At 36.6% G+C, this 10,739-nt stretch overlaps 1 long non-coding RNA gene across 2 annotated transcripts; it reads right to left on the bottom strand.

Moving 5' to 3' along the window:
* Positions 1-4,028: 4,028 nt before the first annotated feature.
* On the bottom strand, positions 4,029-9,914 carry LOC133203724 (uncharacterized). 2 transcript variants are annotated; one of them, XR_009723456.1, is made up of 3 exons: positions 9,678-9,914; positions 8,706-8,825; positions 4,029-4,158 (listed from the first exon to the last, which is right to left on the bottom strand). It is a non-coding gene; the product is annotated as an uncharacterized LOC133203724 (long non-coding RNA). The 2 variants fall into 2 exon arrangements; XR_009723457.1 differs by lacking the exon at positions 4,029-4,158 and adding an exon at positions 6,836-6,921.
* Between the last annotated feature and the right edge of the window lie 825 nt (positions 9,915-10,739).

Genomic DNA, 10,739 nt, shown 5'->3' with positions numbered 1-10,739 from the left:
CTTACTTCAATGTATACATTTATTTACTTTTGAAATCAAGTAATAGTGATGATAATACAAAATTCACTGAAACACGCCAGATACAACAGAAAAGAGTCGAACCGGGTGACGTACATATGATATAATGTACTTTAGGACAGGTAATGTTCCTGGCTAAATCAGCCACATACTGTATCTGTTTGTTGAAAAGCAAACGTATTTCATGAATGCATAAAAAACGTATTTTTGAACCACATTCTCTGTCATTGTTCTCGATGACACGTGTAAATGACACACTAAAAAGAGAAAACAAATGAGAGACGAGTCACCAAGAAAGGGCTATCCGTTTCACGAATCCATATCTAAATTACTCGGATGATCTTCGATGTGGTTTTAATGCCAAAATGTTGAGATTCAGCTCTCTAAAAGACATAAAACTCCACACCATTTCTTTGTGCGGTGATGTAGTGAATATTTTACTGCCCAATAACGGAATCATAAAGGATTAATTCAAAGTTATCTTCTCTGAGTGTGGAATAATTTATTGAGTAATGTATTCATAGCCGATTAATCAGTTTCATTTGTCTCTAGATTCAGAAACTGATATGTTTGTTTTATTACTAAACGTCCACAAAAAAATAATAAAACAAAATTTTAAAAAGGCCATACAGAGACAAAGCACACGCATAAAAAGAAGTTAAAGAAATTTATATTCATAAACCCACTGTACTAATTTTGTAAACTGAGCACAAAATGCGTTGAAAGGTATGTGGACGAAGAGACTCTTGTGCTAGCTATAGTATTTCATATAATAAATTCGTTACCTGTCTGAAATTAAGAATTCAATAAAGTAAAATTTAAATTTAAAAACAGTTCTGAAAAGAATAGTTTTGTGTAAAAACTGTTTTAAATTTTTCCCCTGAGTGACCACTTGGATGCAAATGAAAATTACAATACCTTATTAGACATTGAGGGGACATCATTAATCGATTTGGATACATCGTGAAATGTAAAAAGGATTTCTGGGAACAAGGTTTTGTTGAAAAATTGTTGATTTTTGCCTCCATTTTGACCCCATTCCATATGGAAACAAAAATACCAAAACCTATTTGCCCCTCTACAGGGCACGAACAATTTTAATTCTTGCAAAATTGATTTGGCTACTGCAAACCTAATAATTTTAAAATCGCTAGGTTTTCATAATAGATATCTGCTATTTGGCCCTACTGCTGAAAACGTATTTAAAAAAAAAACTGATTGCATATAAACAGGTAACCACGTCATTTATAAAAAAGAAAAATGCTTTTGTTGCGTTAAATTTAAAAGGAATCAGCTTTTGGGAACAAGTTTTAAAAGTTTTTTATGCAAAAAGTGTAGTATTCATATCCCCTTTTTGGTCCCATGGGTGAAAATGAAAATTCCAAAAAACTTTCTTGCTCCGATTTAAAATTAAAATAAGAAACTTTAGTTACAATATGAGTATGGAATATAATGAGAATAAATCCACAGTAAGTTGAATAATGTTCCTGTTGTTCTTGAGATGGATATATCGTTTCCGTTTCATTTTATTTAATTTCCCATGTTTTAATTCACGACGAATTCTATTTAACATTTTATATTTTTTTTCAAATACGACTACCCAACAATCACTTTGAATTTGATTTACCATACCAAAAACTACATAAGAATCCTTAAAAAGATACATAGCAGGTTCTAGTATATGTTACACAAAGCCTCTTTTTATTCCTCATCAAAATCGTCACAGAAGTGAAGAAAAACTCCAAGAAGTACTGTACAACAACATCGAGAATTGATGTTAATCATATGTGGATACTTAAAAACTCAAGAAACTTAAAGAAAATTTGAAATCACAAAATTTTACCAAAATCAATAGCATCAAAACATAAGATCGATTTTCATCCCTATATACAACCATTTCCACGATGAATTAAAGTCCTGATTTTTTTTACATAAAAGACAATGCTTTTTTTAAAAATAAAAATGGAACTCGTAGATTTACATACCTTGTCACTGGTCACCTTGTCATTGGTCACCTTGTCAATGGTCACCTTGTCATTGGTCACCTTGTCAATGGTCACCTTGTCATTAGCCACCTTGTCAATGGTCACCTTGTCATTGGTCACCTTGTCACTGGTCACCTTGTCACTGGTCACCTTGTCAATGGTCACCTTGTCATTGGTCACCTTGTCAATGGTCACCTTGTCATTGGTCACCTTGTCATTGGTCACCTTGTCAATAGTCACCTTGTCACTGGTCACCTTGTCACTGGTCACCTTGTCATTGGTCACCTTGTCACTGGTCACCTTGTCATAGGTCATCTTGTCACTGGTCACCTTGTCACTGGTCACCTTGTCATTGGTCACCTTGTCATTGGTCACCTTGTCAATGGTCACCTTGTCACTGGTCACCTTGTCAATGGTCACCTTGTCATTGGTCACCTTGTCACTGGTCACCTTGTCATTGGTCACCTTGTCATTGGTCACCTTGTCACTGGTCACCTTGTCATAGGTCACCTTGTCATTGGTCACCTTGTCACTGGTCACCTTGTCATTGGTCACCTTTTCAATGGTCACTTTGTCATTGGTAATCTGCAAAATTATTTTATTAAAAATCATTCTGATTCTATATGTACACACAAGTACTTCGTTGATCTTTAAAAGATGCTTGAGATTCTGATTGGCAATATCTATGTAGTTTTTGGAGATCATGTCCGCCAACATTCTGTTGGAATTCCCATGGTATTGAAGAAGAAGTCTCTTGCTGTGGCCTTCAATTCGACATTTTAGATATATCAACGACATTTTATCAATTAACAAAATTCATTTTCATTCCTACGTTGATTCGATATTTTCATTTGAACTGGAAATAAAACACACTACAGAGTCTGAAACAAAAACATTAATAACAAAATTACAACAAAACTTTATGATAATCGTAATGACTTTGAGTTATCTATCTTCAGCTTCCCTTATGTTACGTTTATACCACCCCAGTCATGTTATATTCGTCCTTATAATTATATATTATGCAATTAATATTGTATTATCTTATTTCTTTGTATGTCCGATGTGGAAATATCACTATACCATCGTTAATACTATTGTGTAAACATGTTTGTATGTATAATCGTAGGGTTACCCGAATTTCCTCTATAACAACATTTGAATCATGCACATAAATATATGTGCGAGACCCATAAACCCCAATCCTTACCTTTATTATCTATGGCATCATGTCCTAAGTCTTTTCCTTACAGTTTCCTACCATAATCCCCTCATAACACACCCAATTACGTTTAATTACAAAGCTAGGCCGAACGTTCATCTCCTCCAAATATGGCGCTAAACAGAGCGGTACTGCTCAATTCGCGCGAGGATACATTCGGCCCTAGTGATCAAAAGGTATATAAACAGCGGTTTTGGACCCAACTGTCACTTTTCACCCCCAGCCCATAACGGAAAGTCACTTGGCCTCATTACCTAATCTCTATTATTTATTACTGGATTTACTGGCAGTTACCAACTATGGATAACCCGGATCCAGAGAGAATGGTAAATATTATTTAAGACTTTCAGACCCATTTTATTTAAAAAGCTTGAATTTGATGCCAATCCCCGGCAGACCCATACCCATTTGATTATTGTTACAAATTCATACGGGTGACCCGTTAGACCCGGATACCCTTTTTATTTTCGGGTGACCCATAATTTATCATTGCTTAATTGATAATTGTCTTATTGTTCATTGTTATTCATTGTTTTCATCATAATAAATTTTATAAATTTACAACCTGACTTTTTATTTAGAGTTAAAGGGTAAAATTCAGAAACAGGAGACCCACAATAATTTATTTTCATTGTAACAAACCCTGGAACAGGTGTAAACGTTACAATTTGGTGTCAGAAGTGGGATATTTTATCTTGTTTTTGTTTACCCGAAGAAAAAAACAAACCCAATTCTTAATATTTTGTAAAAAAATTTTATTTCTCCAAAATTTTTCTTTTGAATACAAGTTTTGTATCATGGAGACTGATGAAAGTTTTGAAATTACTTTTAAACCACACCCAACTTCACCCGAAGTTCATGTTGACTCGCATGACAGTCAAGATGTCCCAAGTCACCATTCCTTGCCGGCATCAAATTCAATGCTGCATGTACCTGCAAGAGATAATCAACTTGATGTTATTCTCTCAATGTTGCATGATATGAAAATGAAATTTGAACAAGACAGTCATGAAATGAGAGTAAAATTTCAAAATGTTGAGAAACAAAATGAAATCTTGCAAAGGGATAATGCTGAACTCAGAAAGTTGTATTATGACAGGGGAGACAATCATCACAGTCCCAGTGCTCCTTTACCTAGAACCCGATCCCAAGCCAACAATGTAAATGAATCTAACTGTCCCTTCAGTTTCTCATTCGGGTCTAAAGAATGCCCACAAACCATTTCCATGAATGACCATCCAATAAATGAATGTTTAACTCATCAAGAAAACAGGGCCCCTTACCCAGTGTCTGTTAAATCCAACATACCTGTAAAATTGAAAGATTTTGACGGGTCGGAGGATTTCAACGATTTCCTAGCCCATTTTGAAATCCTGGTAACCTTGCATGGCTGGGACTATAGAACAAAATCCCTTTACTTAGCCAGCAGCCTTGCAGGTAGTGCCAGAGCTTTGCTCACTGAGTTAAATGAAACCCAGAGAACAGATTACAAGTGTTTAGTAGATATTTTAAACAGACGGTTCGGGTCTGTAGAAAGAGCAGAACTTTTTAGAGCCCAACTTAAAACTAGGGTTAAGGGAAACAATGAAACAATATCTGAACTGGCCCAATCCATTAAGAAATTAACCCGCCAGGCCTACCCAACCACTGATCAAAGTGTGCTAAGTATCTTAGCCCTAGAACAATTCATAGATGCCCTACCTGACCCTGACATACGTCTCCGCTTAAGAGAGGCAAGGCCCAAAGATATCAATGAGGCAGAAATTCTAGCTATTCGCCTTGAAACCCACAGAATAGCTGATGCTCAGAGATCTGCTTCTACCCTGACCATAAATCCCATTCACAGTAATGAGTTCCAAAGCCTTAGGGAGGAGTTAATCACCATAAAAAACATAGTGACAAACAATCAAAACCCAAAACCCTATTATCCACCCAGAGTTCAATCACACTACCAAAATCAAGGCCCAACTAAAAACTTCAATAACTCCAGACCACCACCCAACAGAGTTATGTCCCCTAAACAAAATTTTGGGCCAAGATCAAATCCATCCCCCAGACAATTTGATAAAAACAAAAATTGGAAAGATAATTACAGAAGCCCTGAAACTAACCGATTCAGACCCAATGGACAGGGAAACCTGCCTTTGTCGAATTCAGGGGTCGGAAATCGGCAATTCCATGGGGCAGGCCCCAACCACTCTCAGTAACTCCTCAAACCCTCCCACAAGATGTTAGGCAAAATTCTAATTGTTTTACTGATGAATTTAAGAATAACCAAGTTCAAGAAAAAGTAAAACTTAGCCCCCAGCCTAACATTGAAAATATGCAAGAAATATTAGTGGGAGACATTAAGGGGGAAAATGATGGCATTTATGTCAAGGGTAAAATTTTAAATAAGAAAACAAAAATGTTAGTAGATACAGGTGCTTGTGTCACAATCTTAAGTACAAAATTCTTTGAAAATCTAGAAGCTGAGGAAAAGCCCCAAATTACCCCAGTTTCTATTAAACTTGTATCTGCAAGTGGAGACTATATTTCTGTACAGGGTAAATGTTCCATCGAATTATTATTTGAAAATTTGAGAATCTCTCAGACAGTGTTAGTGGCAGATATTAAAACCCCATATATTTTAGGGTTAGATTTTCTGAGTAAAAACTCATGTGACCTTTCTTTGAAAAAGATGATGTTAAAGATTCAGGGCTTAGAAATACCTTGCTTTAACAAATCTTATAAGGAAGTGTCTTATTGCAAGATAAGTCTTGCAGAGGATATAATCATTCCTCCCCATTCTGAGTATGTAGCCCCGGCTAGGATTACAGATCCTTTATTTGATTCAAAAATTGGTTTAATTGAACCCTTAGAACAATTTGTTCAAAAACATGAAGTATTGATACCCAAAATCATTACACAAGTACAGGGAACAGAGATTCCTGTAAGATACTTAAATTTGAAAGATGAGAGCGTGAAACTTTATAAGAACACCCATATTGCCACTATTGAAAGTGTTGAAGTAGTTGAAAACCCAAAAGACCCCAATCAAACTTTTGCCCTCAATTCCATAAAATCAAATGGTTTACCCATATTACCTACCCACTTGCAGTGTATTTTAGAAAATGCTCCTAAAGAACTTACTCCAGAGCAAAAACAAAAACTAGAATCTTTATTGTTAGAGTATCAAAGTAGCTTCTCTGCATCTTCTACTGACAAAGGCCTGACAAATTTAGTTGAACATAAAATCAACACTGGTAATGCTCCTCCAATAAAACAACCACCAAGAAGAATACCCTTAGCAAAAATGCAAGAGGTTGAAAAAGAGATAAATGACATGTTAGAAAAGGGTGTTATAGAAACTTCAAATAGTCCCTGGAGTTCTCCAATTGTGTTAGTTAGAAAGAAAGATGGGTCTATTCGTTTTTGCATTGACTATAGGAAACTTAACGATGTAACAATCAAAGATAGCTACCCCATCCCACGTATTGATACTACCCTCGATGCTCTGTCAGGCTCGAAATGGTTCTCTACCATAGACCTAAAGAGCGGGTACTGGCAAGTCAAAATGGACCCCAATGACAAACCCAAAACTGCTTTCTCCATACCTGGAGGTGGACATTGGCAATTCTTGAACATGCCCTTTGGCCTGTGCAATGCAGGTGCAACCTTTGAAAGGTTAATGGAAAAGGTGCTCTCTAATCTTTCCTGGAAAATATGCATGGTCTATTTAGACGACATTATTATCTTGTCCAAAACATTTGATGAACACCTTCAAAATCTTAAGCAAGTTTTTGAAAGATTAAAATCTGCAAATCTTAAGATGAATCCCAAGAAATGTAATCTTTTACAAAAACAAGTTTCATTTTTAGGCCATGTTGTAAATGAGAATGGAATTTCTACTGACCCAGACAAAATTATAGCTGTTCAAAATTGGCCAGTCCCAAAATCAGTTAAAGACATAAGGAGTTTCTTAGGCTTATGTTCCTATTACCGAAAATTTGTCCATAAATTTGCAGACATTGCCAAACCCCTCCACAAGCTTACGGAGTCAAGACAAGAATTTTTGTGGGATACTAATTGTCAAGAAGCCTTTGATAAACTGAAACGCGCCCTTACTAGCTCCCCAATTTTATCATACCCAAATAATGAGGGACTATTCATTCTTGATACAGATGCCTCTAACGATGGTTTAGGAGCAGTGTTATCACAAGTTCAAAATGGTACTGAAAAAGTTATTAGCTACTTTAGCAAAACGTTCAGTGCATCTGAAAGACGGTATTGTGTAACACGCCGAGAACTATTGGCAATTGTTAAGTCCATCAAGAATTTCCATCATTATCTTTATGGCCGAAAATTTAAGGTTAGGACTGATCATGGTTCCCTGCCTTGGCTTTTAAATTTTAAGAACCCAGAAGGCCAAATTGCTCGATGGTTCGAGTTCCTTTCACAATATGTATTTCAAATCGAACACAGAGCCGGCAGAATCCATAACAATGCCGATGCTCTTTCCAGAAGACCCTGCCCTGAAAATTGTGGTCATTGCAATAGAGCAGAAGATAAATTCAATCTTCTGAAATCACTACCCTTATCTGTTGTAACAAGATCATCTAAAGACCCTAAGCCCAGCAATGATGATGATAGTACCCTTCCGACCCAGTTGTCTGACTCCATAGATGTCAAACTAGCCCAAGATAAAGATCCTATCTTAAGTACAGTCAAAGATTGGGTAAAGTCTAAAGAAAGACCCAAATGGGAACAAATACCCCACCTCAGTGAAACTCATAAATATTACTGGGTGCGATATGAATCTTTCCATATAATGCAAGACATCCTGTACCATAAATGGGAAGATGCTCAAATAAAGTACCAAATAGTCCTACCCCAGTCCCTTAAAACACTAGTCCTTCAACAACTACATTCTAGTATAACTGGTGGTCACTTAGGTAACAAAAAGACTTTGTCTAAAATAAGAGACAGATATTTCTGGCATCACATGTCAAATGATGTTCAAGATTTCTGTAAACAATGTGACATATGTGAGTCCAAAAAATCCCCTAACAAGCTACCTAGAGCACCATTGCAAAAATATGTAGTAGGAGCCCCATTAGAAAGGTTAGCTATTGACATCATGGGACCCCTTCCCCTTACAAAGAAAAAGAATAGCTATCTCATGATGGTGGGTGATTATTTCACAAAATGGATTGACGCCATTCCCTTAAAGAATCAAAAGTCCCACACCATTGTCCAAAAACTTTTAGAAAGAGTCATTACTGTATTTGGAGTCCCCATGGAAATACATTCAGACCAGGGTAGATCCTTTGAATCTAAAATATTTAAAGAAATGTGTCAAATCCTGGGAATTGAAAAAACCCGAACAACCCCATATAGGCCACAATCTGATGGCATGATCGAAAGGGCCAACAGAACTATTGAGAACATGCTTTCCACTTTCGTTGATGTAAATCAACAAAATTGGGATGAACTCATACCCTACTTAATGATGGCCTATCGTTCTTCTGTACATGAATCTACAGGCATTAGTCCTGGTGAAATGGTCTTTGGACGTCCCATCAATCTTCCCATTGACCTTGTCCTTGGTACCCCAAACCCTGAAACAAAGAAAATGTATGCGTCAGAATACTCAAACCAACTAAGTAAGAAAATAGAAGCTATTCACAATTTTGCCCGAAACAAATTACAATTATCTTCCAAGAATATGATTAAAGAATATAGCAGAAAAATAAACCACAACAAATACAATGTTGGTGATCTTGTTTGGTTTTATTCACCCAAATACCCCTTACATGGCAGAAAATTATGTAGACCTTGGACTGGTCCATACACTGTCATTAAAAAGGTTAATGATGTCATATACCAAATTAAGAAAGCCCCTAAACAGAAACCTAAAACAGTGCATCATAATCTATTGAAACCTTACCGTGGTACCCAAAGTCTTCATACTACTCAGTGATGATTGTGCTCACCCCTTATACCACATTATCTTTTTATTATTTACTTCCAATCATCCATTTCCCAATACCAAATATCCCAATATTTTTTTTTACAGATTCAGAAATATAAATGCGGTATAAGTGATGCTGAATTTGCCCTCCCCAGCCATTGTGAGCGACACATGACGGCAGCACACTCTGGATTTGGCCATATGTGCTCGAAATGTGGCATTGTTTTTGCACGAAGAGATGCCAAACACGGATGTCAGAGCTATTCTCTCCAAATTGTTAAGAGATCTACATGTACATTCACCGGCGAGGAAGCCATTGAATTTGAAAACTTTCAGAAATCAAGATCAAAGTTTTGTATTCCTTTCATGAAAAGCATGCCACCCAACCACCGACACTTATTTAACAAGACGGCTAAAAGAGCAATGCTTACAGAACCTCAAATCCCAAGAAAAAGGAAAAGGTACACAAAGAGAAACAACAAAGAAATGAAAAAAATACCAGCCCTCATGGAGTTGGAGCTGCCAAATCCCCCAGCCTCATTCAATGAAGAGAAGAGAGGACCAGTGCATGTGTCATCCCCTGTAACCTCAACAGCCACTTTAAATCAGATGAAGGCTGTCGATAATACTCCAAAATCGCCTAAACCAGCACCTCCTGTGGATCTTCTTCCAGAGCCCTCTGCAACCCCTCAGGCTGAGACTAACAATAGGGAAACTCTAGAAGGAGACCTCCATCTAAGTGAGTCAACACAATCTGAAAGACAAGAAGATGAACTGTCCTTATTTACTGATGGCGTAATCGACCCTGTAGAACAGAATAATGAACAAACTAACTCTGCCTCCGAAATTGTGACACCTGAGGATTCAAGACCCAACATTCCATTAATGAACAGAAAATCAATAAAATTACTCACCTTGGAGGCACAACAAAAGGAAATAGTAGTCCTAAACGTTGGAGGAAGAACTTTCAACACATCTAGAACAACATTACAGGCTGATCCATCTTCTATTTTTGCACTTATTATCTCTTCCGAAAACTTCAAATCTTCTGATGACCGCCTCTTCCTGGACCGAAACCCAAAACACTACGACCTTCTGCTTGATTATTTAAGGAACGACTGTAAATTACATACCTCAACCCTGCCAACCTTCCAACTCTCCAAGAGATACTAAATGAAGCTAAATTTTTGGAACTGGATGACCTCAGCAAAATGGTGGAAAACATATTGAAGGATTCTTTTCAGTAAGTGAACTGTATGGACTTAATGTGGTGATCGCGGATTCTTTGATTAACTCTGCGCATAATGTGGACCCATTTATTTCGATTGTGAAAACTGTGCTTAAGATGCGATATTTAGCGTTCAAAGAATTTCTATGGACTAACCATGTGATGAAGTGCCTATGGACATTGAATGGACATTTGTTTATTGGACATTTATATATTGCTTAAGGTATATGTGTGTTTATAATTGAATTATTGATGATATATTTTGTTCATGTTCATTTGTAAATACTGTCATGATCATATTCTTGAAAATTTTCTTAAAGTAATGTGTTATGA

This window comes from Saccostrea echinata, unplaced genomic scaffold (assembly GCF_033153115.1).
Source record: "Saccostrea echinata isolate AGI-Se365-2 ecotype Australia unplaced genomic scaffold, CSIRO_AGI_Sech_v1 ptg000051l, whole genome shotgun sequence".
Taxonomy (NCBI): Eukaryota; Metazoa; Mollusca; class Bivalvia; order Ostreida; family Ostreidae; genus Saccostrea; species Saccostrea echinata.
Note: the sequence above shows the minus strand (reverse complement) of the source record. Positions and strands in the feature narration are given on the sequence as shown.